Source organism: Manduca sexta, chromosome 13, assembly GCF_014839805.1.
Source record: "Manduca sexta isolate Smith_Timp_Sample1 chromosome 13, JHU_Msex_v1.0, whole genome shotgun sequence".
NCBI lineage: Eukaryota > Metazoa > Arthropoda > Insecta > Lepidoptera > Sphingidae > Manduca > Manduca sexta.
In genome coordinates this window covers 9,268,185-9,284,256 of record NC_051127.1, presented here as the reverse complement: position 1 = coordinate 9,284,256, position 16,072 = coordinate 9,268,185, and the positions used below count along the sequence as shown (strand labels likewise).

Here is a 16,072-nt window from a genome sequence, read left to right as displayed (position 1 = left end):
CTCTGAAGTCTTTTAGTAATAATTAATTTGTCAATTATTGGTTTATTTAAAAACATAAACAAGTTTGAACAAAATGAGAAGCTCAAAAACCTTTACACAGTGTTATTTATGTGTAAAAATATAGACCGCAAAAAAAATTTACACGAAATATCACTACCCACAACATACTTGAAAATTTGTAGCAAAACCCTCGACTTCCAAGAACAAATCGCTTCATTATTCCTTTATCCACCGACTTGTACCCTTAAATAGAGACATCACATTGTGGTTGTTATTGTCACTTTTTTCGATCTCAGGTAGTATCCCCTGCCTCTTGTAAATTGCATTTCTTATAGCCCATGATTAATGAGAATTCGAATTATGAGCGCATGCGTTGATTTGTTCATAACAAAAACCCTTGGCTAGGTGTTGATCATCTATTTAAAGTGATGCGTTGTGTAATTAAAGAGTGATATCTTCACCTGGCTATGACGGATTATTTCGATGTGTATCAAGTTAATCATTAATCTTTGCTATATGAGTTGATTACTTCTTTTGAAGTTACGGTTTGTACTTGTTGGTTTTACGTATGTTGATAAAGATAATTAAGTACTTAGCTTAGGTGAGTACTGTGGTAAAATATATAATATCAGCCCTATGTTATATAGTGTCCTACTGCTGGACACGGCCTTCCTCTACTGCTGAGAGGGCGTAGGCCTTAGTCAACCACGCTAGTGCGGATTTGCTGACTTCACATAATCTCAAATTTCTCAGGTATGCAGGTTTCGTCACGATGTTTTCCTTCACCGTTAAATCTAGGGATAATTCACACAGGAGCACATATAAATTTAGAAAAGTCAGAGATGCATGCCCTTGGGTTTAGAATCTGCGGATTTTCGTCTCGGCAGTCCGTTTCATTCCCAATTAGGCTATCGCCGCTTTTTGGTAATAGATAACATGAAACTAATTATATAAACGTACGAACATATGTTAAACAGCCATGTCACCCGAAAATTTCAATACCAACCTGGGAGACATTTTAAAATTTTAACACTTAATTATATTGTTACTCACTTTTATAAAAAAAAGTCATTCTCCAGTAAACTTTGTGTTGCAATTTTGCATTACTCATCCCTCACAAAAGCTATTTTAAAAACCTGTTTGAACGAAACGACAAAATAATGAACCGACAAAGACAACCAACTATTTATAAGAAATAGTATTTACGACATTTTTATTAGCGGCTGGGTATCCGAGGTCATTTTAATATTAAGCACTCATTGTATTTCAACCATTTATTTTATCACTGAGACCGTAAGTGCTGAACTGTGACTACCAACTCGGTTTAACAGACAATAGAATATTATAATTTATAGACTTCCTTGGCTATAGCCTTTCCGTTCTGATTATAATGGCGATTTTTGTTATTTGTTGGCAGTGAGGCATTTCGATCTAGGCAATTTATCAATTCAAGGCTACGCTGTATTTATTTCATCAAATATGGATTTATTGAATTAATTAATATCAATATTGAGTTTATAATGACTATAATTTGCAGCATAATTGTAAATGACTATGCTAATAAACATGGAGAATTTTAATTTAAGTTAAACTTTGATATAATTATCGTTGAAATATTCATTCCCGAGTCAGGCAAAGTAATATTTGGATTTTTCTGCTCAGTATCAGTCCGGGGTCTAGAATTTGTGCCCGGTATGGCGATAGGTTCGCCGCCTATCACATCATGGGACGGAACACACTTGGCGAAAAGTGGGTGCCCTAGTTGCGCCTCTGCATACCCTTTCGGGGATAAATGCGTGATGTTGTGTGTGTGTGTGTGTGAAATATTCATCAATTATAATATTTTTAATGAACACCAACAAATCGTAGTTTAAAGTTTCCGTACAAAAATATATCCAACACCGATGTAATTAAGGGCCATAATACACATGTTAATGAATAGAAAAAAAGCAACAAAATCCCATCTCACCCCCGACGAGCTCATCAAACGAACAATAAAGAAACATTCAGTAGCAAACAGTTTTGTTCAGTCATCCCAACAAGTGGCAGTTTATGAGGGTAGGCTGGGTTTTTTCGGTGAGTGGATAGGGGATATATGGTATAGGGTTTGAAAGTAACGCGAATTAATATTTATATGCCGTAAAGTTTGCAAATGAATTCATTCGTAAAGATTATTGCAATATGATACTTTATTTTGATTTGGTTACTAGTTTAGATTCGCAAGCAAAATCGGTAAACGAACATAAATATTATTTATTAGGTATAAGTCTAGTTATAAATTATAATAAGACGAAAAAGAACTTTACGTACCTAAAATATCTAAAATAATGAAAATTATGTTATGAATACGCGAAAAGTTCCTAGTTAGGTATGAGAATTTTTATCGCAAATAAAGAAGCGAGTATAATTATCTATCATTGACTATTAGCCTTATCTACCTGATAAAGATATAGAAAACTTAAAACTCATATTGTATCCATCCGCCCCCATCTTCCTCTACCATAAAATCTTTAAACCGTTTAGCACCATATGTTTGGCGCCATGGGACCTAGAGCCGACATGTGGACGTTAGATTATTTATACAATACATTCGCAATGTTTGTTTTCAAAAGTCTTGGCATATATTGGAGGAAGGATGATATTGTGATGTTATCCAAGTTTAAGGGATCCAAGACGATGCCTTATGAAAATAATAGCGTTTTTGGTTATTATCTAACTTCTAAAAAGGAGGAGGTTATCAATTCGATGTGTATTTCTTTATGTTTGTTCACTCAGAATTCACTTATTTTAAAGACAAACATTGGTAATAACATAAAATTAATAAAACCATATAAATCAATAACAATATTTTCAATTACTAACTTATTTAGATTTATTTAATCTGAAAGGTTTTACATACTTCTCGATTGGTTCTATTGATATTTTTGTTCAAAATTGGTTCAGTACTTTGGTTTTTAAACTAAAATAACTGGAATAATGATGTCGTCCATGTAAACGGAATTGCGAATTTTGATTTCCTCTGACTGTTTAGTTGAAGTTTTTAGTTGGGTTTGGTTGAATATACCTCTTTCAACTCTAAAGCTTTGATTCTATCCGAAAATTCTTTTACTAATATGAAAATTCACGATCCATGTCTCACAGACTCTGTTTTATCCTAAAATTAATTATTTATATGTGTTGGGTATGGAGATTAAGCGGGCAAGGCCGCGTGAAAATAATATTGTGTAATAATACTTGAATTTTACAAAGGCATAATATATTTTTTACAATTAAATTGCTATTTATTCATTCCTCTTTCGATTCGCATCATTACCGTCCCTAATACAGTAAATTCTGGTAAAATATAAATTCTATTAAAGAATATTTTATAAATAATAATTTATTTGGCGTGGTAATTCAATTAAACAAAACTACCCTCACACAAATGCTTTCTATTATCAACATTTTCTTCGCAAAGCCCCAAAAGGGAGTATGCACAAATCGTTCTATTATACTTCGTTCGGCGCCTTTTGTAAATTGGAGTACTAAAATAATAACAGTGATGCAGAAAAACTACCCTTATATCTTTGAAATAAGGTTCTCAAAACATGAATAGTTTGAAAAAAATCTTTTCACACAATAAAAATATGGATGCGGGGTGTTTGACCATCTGTCGCTACGTTTTTGTTTATCGTGTGTAATGACATTTTCATGTCGGGAATTTGATGTGAATTTAAACCTTAATTCAACCATTATAAGTGTTAATAAGTTTTATTCGGAGTTAAACAAATATAAGATGCTAATTGGTGGAGACTCTTCTCCTATATAAAAGACTTTCACTCCCAGTACCTATATTCCTATTAAAAAAAAATACTGTAATTATTATTACATTGTAGCCAGTGTAACTACTGGACATAATAAGACTAAACATCTCATGTCTCAGGATGGCGAGCGCAGTGAAATACCAAACAATACTTTGTAATTCAAGGTGTTGGATGGTGTTTCTACTTATGGTCGGTCGTAGCGCTTACCATCAGGCGAACGGCAAGCTCGTCTTGTCATTCAAAGCTATAAAAGAAAATATATAGCCCATGTGTTAGCTACAACGTGGCTAATATTTATGTCAAGAAAAAATTTAATCTATTTAATTATTTATTAATATGTTTAGCTAACAAACATCCACATTCAAAATATGAACTCTCAATTCTCCTTTCATTCAACCTATATAATAAACTGATATTCTTACCAGCCCTTGTATCGGTCTATAACAGTAGATCTATTTGTATCTCTTCACGTTCGAGCCTAAAGCTACTGGTCACTTGAATAAAACATTAGTGACATATGGCGGCCGGGCACCCCAAAAAACTATTCACACAAAAATTTATAACACGTCAAATCTTACGAAATGGCTTCCTTCGAATAGAGACGTATAAAATTAATTGTTCGATCTTCAGACGCATCTGCTCTTTTGTTGTTTTTTTGGGTTATATTTTACGCAACAAATTGTTTGTGGTCAGCTCTTTTTTGTACTCGTTTCTCATTGGTGAATTAAAATTATAGGTTGTGTAGATTTCTCGTATCTGATCGGTTTAAATAATTATGGTTTTCTATTTTTGCTATGCACCTTTATATTTCGGTTTGGCGGAACGGCATGCAATACTTTGGATGCTATGGATGGTATTGGAACTAAAGAAGTCGCATGAGTATAACGTTTTCTTAGCTGTCACAAACATCACTGTTTTCCTAATTTAAATCTTATTAAGAGGCGAGATGGCGGGTTTTGACTTACAGCTGATCGAGTAAATTTGTGTTTTAACTAAGCATAGCTTTGCGAAATTTTTATAAGTAGGACTGATAATTATGTATTGACTTATTTATCAAACAAAGCTTGAGTTGTTATTTAAGATATTGTTCTGAGTTGAGTTGACGTTTTAATACACGATACTCGGCTGTCAAAATCCGTCATACGCTGTGACTTAAGATATAATTTGAGATGTTGATATCTGTTTATTAGTGACGACCCTAAGATATCGCACTTAAGAGCGAAAATAAGTGGCACCTATTAATACAGTCTTATTACGTGGCACGTATTTCACGATGTTTGAGTGTATGCTAATCCTCCAATATAATATAAAGCAACCAAACAGGCAAGTCAAGCCGTCATATAAATGGTAAAGAAAATAGTGCATTTAGCATTAACTGTCTTATCTGATAAGTGACGTATATAATTTGCTTAATAATGTGAAATGGATCTTAAATATCATAGTTAACCATTGTAATAGGTAATGAAAAGAATTTCTAGAAAGTCCAAATAAAATTAAACCCTATATTTTATATGTTATAGTCGACAATAAATAAAACTTTACCGAAGTACAACCCTTATCTAACAATTTGAACTTAAATTACTGGCATTCAAATATCACATTCTCATTACCATACATGTAATCGACACCGACTTAATGTATAATGTTCACGTGTATCGTATGTGAAGTTAGTTCACTCGTTTGGAGTTTTCACGGTAGAAAATATTTTGTTTTACTTTTCTAACCCTTATTATATTTTATTTTAGAGAATATTTTAAAAGATAAATCCAATTTACTCGAGAATTTAGTGAAACTCAGTTGAGTATGTTATATAAAGATATTTTTTTTTAAGCATTGAGTAATACTTAGCTATATTGATTATAGTAAGTGTCTTATTGTAATTTTTAATATCTTTGGCTGTAAAATAGTTTTTTTTTGTTGACCAAGTTTCATAGTTATTAACTCCATGTACATCGGGCAATCGATATCCAGAATTTACATCGTGTACAACAGTCACTCGTGTTTCTGATTCGATCGATAACGATAACGAACTAGAAATCGAATGCTTATATTACATTTCAATTACCATATAAAATGTTCTTACAACACTAAGCAAGACCCATCGCGTCCGATTCGATAATCATCTAATCAGAGATCATTCAATAACTTTTATTTCGAGCCGATTGAAGAAAGCGATCCAAGCGAAATGAGCTTCTAAACGATCGTGGATAGAACCGATAATTCTGTGGAACGACCGATGGAACTTCAAATCGAATCTCGTGTCTTATCTCTATTCCATTTCGTTACCGACGTGTCACGGCACTGATTGGAACTGCAATCGAATTTAAAACCTATTTCTTTTGAAATTGAGTCTACATTACATCGTGTTATTTGTTGTTACGGTGACCTTATAATCCCGAACGCCTCTGAAAACGTCAACGACTCGAAATTCGAAACGCAAAACGACGTTGGGCATGTCAATGCGGGACGGAGCTCTGATGCCGCGTACGGATTCAAAAAAAGAAGACTGCAAGTTTTTTTTACTGTCTGTACATTTATTTTCATACAAGTATCGACTGCCAGTTTGTTAAGATTAATAAAGAGCATTCCGATTTCAAATTGGCGTCTTAATTAGTACGGCTTATTGGACCGTGGAATAATGATGTTCTTTAGAGTTGACTTTAATGAGCGTTTCCATTGCCATGTCGTCACCTATTTAGACTGCAACATTTTTCCAGCGTGTATTTTTTTATTTATTTTGCGAGTAACTTAATGCACAAAGGTCTAACATTTGAGCACATGTTTTTTTCCTGAGAGGGTTGACGCTAGGCAAGTTTTAGTTTTAATTTTTTCATATCTTGCGTGATGTAAACTGCGTTGAACCCAAATTGAAGAAGAATAATTGTGCGTAAAAATGAAAAAGAGCAGACTCCGGATTCATAAATTCTATCCTTCACTTGTATCCAATTAAAATTAAAACAAACTTCTACACATCAAACGACTCGCTTTTATTTAGTACATTAAAACACCATAAAAACTCATCAAAACCAACTTTACACAAATGTAACTCAATAAAAACACCATTATTCGTACACAATCAAAAACCACATCGACAATAAAGTTTGAATACGTTCGATTCCCTTGATAGCTGTAAACGTTGTACGAAACTTTATAACTTAATTACTTACATCTGTTACCGACACGATTTATATCGCACCATAAATAAGTTTGCATAAAAAATGATTATAAGAAAACAATGGGCATAATGAATCGATCAGGGATGCACCTGCGGAACTGTTTAAAGACAGGTGAGGTTGGGATTCTGTTGTGTGAGCGTGGTAGCGGTTTTGTGAAGATCTGTGGAAGGTATGGTAATTAAATTACGGTTGGTAGTAAGTTGATTTGAATTTAGAATTTGTATATTTTGAAATATTCATTTGTCATTATAAAATTACGGTGGGTAGTTTGAATTTGGAACTTGTATATTTTGAAATATTAACTGGTCAGGTACTGGCAGTTATAGACTGGACATCAGGCAAAATTTGTGCTTCAAAAGTTGTTACCAAATGGTAATAAGTCGTTGTCTTTTTTTAAATGTTCGTGTGACAAATTGTTACGATGCCCTTAGGTACAAATATATTAATATACAAACATATTAACCGAAAATGCGATATGGAATAATGTGAAGTATTTTACATTAATGTTTTGATATTTCACGGTACATTAAGTAACCATCACATGAACGCAAATTTTTTGTATGACAATCTTCTCAATGTCCGCTCTATATAATCTTCGATAAAAAATAAATTTCTTAGTATGTATTGTGACGACGGTAAAAGAATTCTAAGTCTATCTTTATACACTGTCTTGACTCGCGTTGTATAAGACAAAGTAACTTCATACATTACAAAAATAGCCCGCTCGATAGCCATTTAGACAACCACTCTTAAGTAATAGTGTTGTTAAACAAAAACTTTCTCGTGTTACAAAGCTGAATGTTTACAAAGTTGTGATCCTTGTGATTATTTCGTACACGACAGCCGCCCCGGGACGCGATTGGCGGGAATCTTTCAAGATGGCGGGCGACCTCGCCTGACCCATCCGTCAAACGAAGGTGGAACATCTGTTTTAAAATGTCCGACTGGCAGTTAATAAGCGCGTTCCATTTTCAAATTTAGAATGTTATTTATTTAATTTCCATGGAATTGTTAGGGGTTCGTTTTTTTTATTGTCTATGATTGTTTATAAAAAATATTCATTTTTCGAACACAAACATTCGGGTCATTTTGAGCTAAATTCCATAAACATATTAAGAATCTTTAAATACAATAGAAAGAAGAAAGAACAGTTAAAATTATTTTTAACGTCCGTTCATTTATTTTCAACTGCCAGTTAGTTAAAATATAAGTTCAAAAATACCAACTAACATTTTACACACCCACGTATCCAAAACACAAAACCTACCAATCTATTACTTAACAAAAAACCATTTCCTACCCAAAAAGCGTTTAATATCAATGTCATCAAAAACAGGATAAACGAACGATTAAATATTATATAACCGTTTATAAAATTTTTCTTTAAGAAAGCCAAGTTAGAACGTGGTTCGGGTCGTAATTTCCGCCCACGGTTTCCGAAACAGCTTGTTTATTATACTTATCCAAAGCACTGTCCATCATTTACAAGGATTCTAGATAAAGAGATTTGTTTGTACTTTATCTACATACTTCCTATATAAGTAGATCAATTAGCACATGTAATTTCGCACAAAATCCGTCAGAGGCCAACCTATCACCATGTCAGGCATTCCAATCACAAAAATTCACGTGTGTTTAATCCAAAAGTAAAGATTGTGGTCATCTAGGGAATCGAATGTAAGATCACGGGTATTCTTGAATGAAAAATATTTTATTCAGGCAACATAATAACAAATACTTTATCCAAAAGTAAATGATTGATTCTTATGTTACAGTTTTAATATTTGCAACTTGTGGTAAGTCTCTTACACGTGAGAATCCGCCTGGATAGATCCCACCGCAATGTTTATTTCTACTCCCAAGCAGTATAGTTACTGTTGTATTCCGGTTTAAAGGAAATTTTATCCAGTGTAGCTATTGTACATAATAAGACTTAACATCTCATGTCTCAGGATGGCGAGAATACCAAACAATACTTTGTAATTCGAGGTGTTGGTGTTTGTACTGTTTATAAGCGGTCTTCTTGCTTACCATAAGGCGAACGGCAAGCTCGTCTCGTCATACAAAGTAAAAAAAATCGCTTAACGCCCTTTTGATAAACGCCCTTATTATCTCTCCTAGGAATCATAACTAGGACACTCATTCACCATCAGGTAATTTGCTCGTACTTTTATAAAAGAAATAACTGTAAATATTCGTAAGCTACATTCGTACAAAACCGCAAATCCAGCGTTAAAGAGGATTAGATGTGAAAATTTTATGGCATTACGCAAAGGCGGGAAAAATGGAATAGCGATATGCCTATACACAACGGTTAATTTAGCGGTGGCCCCGGTTTCTCAGATTACGTGCTTACATAATTTATAACTTATTACGTTTTATGTAGAGTTTTATTTTGTTTGTATAATATTATCTATGTATTTGTAATAACAAAAGCGGCGATAGCCTAGTTGGGTGTGGAACGGACTACCAAGACCATTGTCCGCAGGTTCAAATCCCAAGGGCACACACCTCTGACTTTTCTAAAAAATCATGTGTGTATTCTTTGTGAATTTATCGTTCGCTTTAACGGTGAAGGAAAACATCGTGAGGAAACCTGCACATCTGAGAAATTCTCTATAGGAATTTCGAAGGTGTGTGAAGTCTACCAATCCGCACTAGGCCAGCGTGGTAGACTAAGGCCTAATCCCTCTCAGTAGTAGAGGAGGCCCGTGCTCAGCAGTGGGCAAGTATATAATACAGGGCTGATATTATTATTATTATTATATTTGTAATAACGGCGCATATCGCCTACGTTAAGGGCTAGGTAAAGACACAGTCACAATGATTGCATTCTGGTGGTAGGATATATTTTATATCCGCCCGGATAGCGAACACCTTATTGTTAAAACTCGCCATAGTGGCCCACGTAAGTGTGTCGCGTTCCGGGATTAGCCTGTGTATACCCGGTTCTAACAGGCCGGCATGATTGTTCGACTGACCAGGGTTGATCATTTCTCGTCAGTTGACAGTCGATTGGACCTCACTCGAATTACCACCAGGTGCCGTGAGGTAAATGTCGTTCACGTATAAAAAAAATCAAAAATGCTATAATTTAAAATTTAAGGATCACTGTATCGGACACAAATACTATTTTGGGCACTTCGAATGTTTATGTAAATATAGACCTCAGACTATTTTTTACGAATCGAACCCACGACCTCGCCGTTTCCAACCCAAGTACACTCCCACTATACCAATGGAAAAATATTAATTAAACAAACCGGCAATTATTTACAAATTAAACTCCCATAACTAAACATTAACAAATCCACTAAACCAGAAACGGAAATCATGTTACAAACTATCTAAAAATTCCGATCTTAACGATTAAACTAACCATAAACAACTTGAATTCGGAACAATATAAATTCAATTTACACAAACAGTTTGATAAAATAGAAATTAATGAGAAATGTTTGTTCGATATTTGAATATTCAAGTTAACGAACCTTTTTAATGAGGGTCCGAATCAGGATGGCATCTGAAAAATAAAAATAATCTTTTTTAGATTTTTGTTACATTCTTTTTACAATGGCTGTTTCAACAATGTTTAGGTTACCTTTAATATTTTGGTAATATTATATTTCATTGTTAGCTAAAATAAATAGCATCAATCGGTTTTATTGAAAATATAAGTAAAGATTATTGAAGAAAAATTACAATTACACAATACATTAGAGTTCTTCGATAGAATTTCTAAAGTATCGATTACAATTTCTGGCCAATATCAACCTTTATCAAACTCAGGATGTTACAGCGCCAACCAGTGTTTTATCATCTAGAATTCTAGTTATATTGTAATTATTTTTGGGCACCAGATAGCGCGTCCTCTTGACATTCAAATAGAAAAAATACCCTTCAACGCATGCTGTAAATATTTATCAATAATAGCAAAATATTCAGTATATTCCACCATAAATCAAAATAACATACATTTTTGAGCAGAAAATTTCTATTTACAGCTTGGGTCGACCACAGACTCAACGCTCTGTACATACTTAAGTGGGAAGCAAGCATAACAGATTTACGCTTTCAGGAACATTTGACTAATTTAGGTAGGAACGTCTTTATCTATTTTTTACATCACACATGCAGCTTTAGGCAAGGATAGGCGGAGGCGTTACTGGTACACCCAATTCTCGCTCTGTGTATTCCCCATGATGTTATAGAGGGGAAGCTATTGCTATATCGGGCATGAGTTCCAGATTCCTTTCTAATACTAAATAGAACCCAATATCACTGATCGATGCAGGCATTAAACCCGAACTTTAGCACTCTAGTCGTACCGTGATACTACTACTTTAGTACTGCGTAATACTTTTTGTTTTAGTTCTGTTATTTTTAAATTAAAAGGCTTTAGACTTAGAATCAATCCTAGAATTTACATTAATTTATTATTATTATATAAAACTATTTTTTAGTTCTATTAAGCTCTATATACCACCATAGGTCGGATATGAGTTTAATAAGTGGGGTACACTCGTAGATAAACGTTCTCTGTTCAATTCTTAAAAAATAATGGCGTCAACTTATTTTATGTCAATCGGATATTGGACTATGTAATTCAAAATAGCCGGGCTTACAAAATGTTGTACTCAACAAATAGCACAATCCGTCAGACCATTAAAAATTCTAGTTACTTGTCCCATCGAAAAAATCATCTAAAATAAGTCACTTTAATGACTTACCTCTTCACACGTTTCCATTACTCGAAAGGTGATTCTAATCCGTCCTTGTCTAACACCTTCGAAATCTATAACTATCTCTTTCCCACATTTCTGGACAAACACGGCTTCGTTCAAAATTAAGCAATTATAGTTAATTTCGACTGTACCCATATTATGGCGGCGTTGGACGATAATGTGTTATTTCGTATAATAATTCGTGTGAAGGCATCCGACCAGCTGTAAATTATACGCGCCGTATAAATATAATGTTAGATTTTTTTATTGAGACTAGTTAGGCTTGAGTTACGGTTGTTTTTTGTTTGCGCGGACCGTTATTTTCGTGTGACGTCATGTCTTATATAATTATGTATTTCTTTGACCGCATAATTTTTTTTTCTATAATATTTTTTTTATAAGCCTATAGAACTCAGGAGTAATGTAGCATCCAGTAAGCGAATATTTTTTTTAAATCGATTTTGTAGTTCCTGAGATTAGTGTATTCAAACAAACTAACTCTTAAGCTTTACAATATTAGTCTATTCTATCTGATAACAGGCTATCAATACTTTATTGAATTTTCTTTGGGCATAGGGTTCTTTTATTATGATGAATCAGTACTAGTATACAGTATAGACTAGCTTAGAAACATTTATAGTTCCAGAGGAAACTTACACTTATAAACTTAAATAAAGCCAATATTTCTAAAAACACATTTTACCAAGCTAGAGATAATAATCTCTCTTATTGAATTCAGGCCTTTCGTGCACGCATTTTGAATTACCTCACTGAGCCATCGATTTTATAATATTACTAGTTCGGTATTATTCCCACCTAGTTTAATATAGGTCAGTGTTTGAAAATTTTGATAGTAACATTTATTTTCGCGGTAAATTGTGTTATGAACTGTGAGAGAATTTCAAAGTGCCACAACACAAATTTAGCTTTGCGGCTTTTATGCCAAAGCCCACAACGTTGCGGTATGTTTTCTCGCTCAGTGAGCATTTTGTACCTGAGCAATATCATTGCATAGATAAATGAATAAACAACATTCCAGTTTTGTATTTAGTAGTAAAGGGATTTAAAAAATAAAAATGTATTAACATGACTTGTAAGGTTAGAAAAAAATATATCTCAGGCAAAGGAACTGTCCATCAATCAAATTCTCACTCGAGCATTCGAAATTTGAATAGTCGAATTCTATTCGTCCGAAAATTTTAACACTAACTGGCTGTATATATTTTTTTAAAAATGATTAATAAAAGTCGGGTTGGCCGGAATGACGCTTCACGTCAACGGTACTTAATTTGATTGGACGTTTCCATATAAATTACTACGTTAGGCGGAGCCTATTGGTGTGATTAAAACATAGATTATTATCGCCCTTGCTAGCCAAGTTTCCGGCGTGGTGTAATTTTAAAAAAGTTCTTTCAAATTAATGAACGAATAATTGTTTAGTTGTGAATAGAACGTATGAGGGGTGCGTTCGAAATTTGAATTTTTGTCGTGACTCGTGTGTGAGTTATAATTGAATGAGTTATAAATGAAGTGTAATAATTGTACAAAGAATTATTTTTAATTTACATTGTGTACGGAGTTTAAATTTACATATTTCTATTCATTTATTCTCTAATTTACCGATGTTTTCCATTAAAATAAGTTACAAGCATTTTGTTACAGTAGATTTTACAAAGCTTTTAAAATACCAGAAACAAATGACACGTTTCCGTAGAGATTACATAAATACTGTTTTCTCATTAAAATGTTAAAAATTTCCAATACTTACATATACAGGAAAAAAACAATCACGAATCGAAAAGATATTAAATTCGACACACACGCTCTTAATAACACAAATTACTTCAAATGTAAAAAAAATATCTTAATATATAAGTAAACTAAAGAGTTTGTTTGTTTGAACGTGCTAATCTCGGGAACTACTAAATCAATTTACATTTTTTTTTACTAACACGCTACATTACTAGTGCTATAGGTAGACTCTTTATCTCGGAAAAAAATTATGACACAAGCGGAACCGCAGGTAAAAGCTAGTGTGCAATAAATGTACAGTAGAGTACACGCGGTACCGCGGTAACACAATACCCACAACCAAAGGACAACTCACACCACTGTTCTTTATCATGTCGTGTATTATTGGGAGAGTTGACTTCTACGAGACGCAATGGATGAGAGATTGTGTTTTTGAGAGAAAGTAGCAGTAAATTAACACTAACTTATGGAGGTAGCTTGTATTGGCGTAATGAGTTTGGACAAATTTACTGTAGAAATTTATGATTACTATGGTCTTAGATAAATTATATGGACGCATACTTATGCGTATAATAATAATAAAAAAATTGTTAAAATAAAACAATTTTTTGGAATAAAACCTACATGAAATACCTAAATTTTAAACACAATTTCTGACTCCTGATCGAGACTCTAGCAAGGTGGTCATGATGAGTACGCAATACACTTCGCAAACAAAGCAATCAATGGTATAGGTGAAGGAAAACATCGTGAGGAAACCTGCATACCTGAGAAGTTCTCTATAGGAATTTTGAGGGTCAAGTCTACCAATACGCACTAGGCCAGTGTGGTGGACTAAGGCTTAATCCCTCTCAGTAGTAGAGGAGCTCCGTGCCCAGTGGGACAGTATATAATATAGGGCTGATATTATTATTATATAAACACGCTACCGGCTCCCTCTTCCACCAGCTTCCTTAGAGGCGCGGGTTAATATGTCGAGAGCCTCCTCCCCGCTCACATTAGGCCAGTGTAGCCCTACGGGAAATCGTTTGAGATGCAAATTCCGTTGCTCCGCTGTATTAGTTGATGCTTTATTGGTTCCGCACTGTTCAGGCTGAATAATGAACGACCGTGATGAGTAATGTAATCGATACTGTACAAAGTGGAAAAGTCGTATCGGTAATTGAAATAAGAGATAATATTGCTTGATTTTCTTCCATCTTCCTTTAAATATTTCAGTCTTATGATGTAATGTATAAGATATAGCATTTTAAGTACAGAAAACTGTTTTCTAAATTAACAAACATAATATGTTGGTTCCTGATCCTAGGAATTGGAAAATGTTAAATATTGAACATTCCCTGCATGTTCTTTCAAGGAAAGCAACGTCTCTGTGTTTTTTTGGAATTGTGGCTTTATGGGTGGAAATCAAAACTTGGATGACCCTGCCTGCTCGTTTGTGCGATAAAAAATTTATGAATTCTACCAAATCGCATTAAACCAACGTAGCTTCTCTCAATCAAGTCCTAATAAAGAAATAATCGTAAATAATTATCTGTAAACTATTAAAAGTAATTATCACATAAATCCAAACCAATTTATTTATTGATTACTTAATTAACTTCGAATTATCGACTATCGATCCTAAGCGTAGAACAAATTGAGGCTGACCATATTAATTACTATAGAAAATAATCCTTTTGCAATAATGGCCGGTATCTGGTTAATTAGTATACTTTGTACTTCCTAATATGTAGGATACCTTAATTATTTGTTTGCGATGAAGATTCTCTTGGTACGATCAAGTGACTTCACTAGATTTAATAGTATAATATGACAGTAATTGAAATTGCTTTAGCGCTGAAGGAAAGCATCGTGAGGTAACCTGCATACACAAGGAATTTTGAAGGTGTATGAAGTCTACCAATCCGCACTAGGCCAACGTGGTTGAATTAGGCCTAATTCCTCTCAGTAGTAGAAAAGGCCTGTACCTAGCAGTGGGACAATATATAAAATAAGGCTGATGTTATTATTATATATATGCTAAAGAGAACTATTTGGAAAGCGAATTTGAACCTAAATACAAACGTTACAGATAAGTTATTTCATTCACTTTGCATATCTGGAATTGTAAATGGTAATTGTAGACACATTTGCACCGGAAATGTGTGCCGTTTATGATTTATGGATGTTTGGCTTAAGATTCTGGAGGTAGCGGGTTGGGTTTTCTTAAAATTTATTGTTATGAACATAAAACCGGTTTTCTGATATTATCATGGTTTTTTGTACTTTAATTTTCTCCCGGTTTTGGAAACTTTGCAGCCGACATGGTCACAGGGTGGACTAAGCTATTGGTCGTCCGAAAAGTTATTATATGTACGTACATTTTACAATTACTCAGTTTTACTTTTTTAAATTTAAAGTTGTAACAGATTTTATAGATAACTGAAGTTGTTCGGAGATCCTTTCCAAAAAGTCTATGTACTTTTCTGGGATAATAAAGAGGCATAGGAATATGTACGTTATGGTCTATCTGTACCACAATTCATACGAATCTTCGGCAGTTTCTGTTCTATATCAAACGTCTAATAAACCTTCAAATATATAAAAAAGAAGCACATTCTAAAAGTTAAAAAAA

At 33.7% G+C, this 16,072-nt stretch overlaps 1 protein-coding gene across 1 annotated transcript in view; it reads right to left on the bottom strand.

The window, feature by feature from the left end:
- The window catches only part of LOC115446437, a 157,713-nt gene that overhangs the window by 64,938 nt on the left and 76,703 nt on the right, over positions 1 to 16,072 (bottom strand). The window contains exon 4 of the mRNA XM_037438162.1: positions 10,471 to 10,502. The gene's annotated coding sequence lies outside the window, so the exon portion shown is untranslated. The remainder of the gene's footprint in view (positions 1 to 10,470; positions 10,503 to 16,072) is intronic.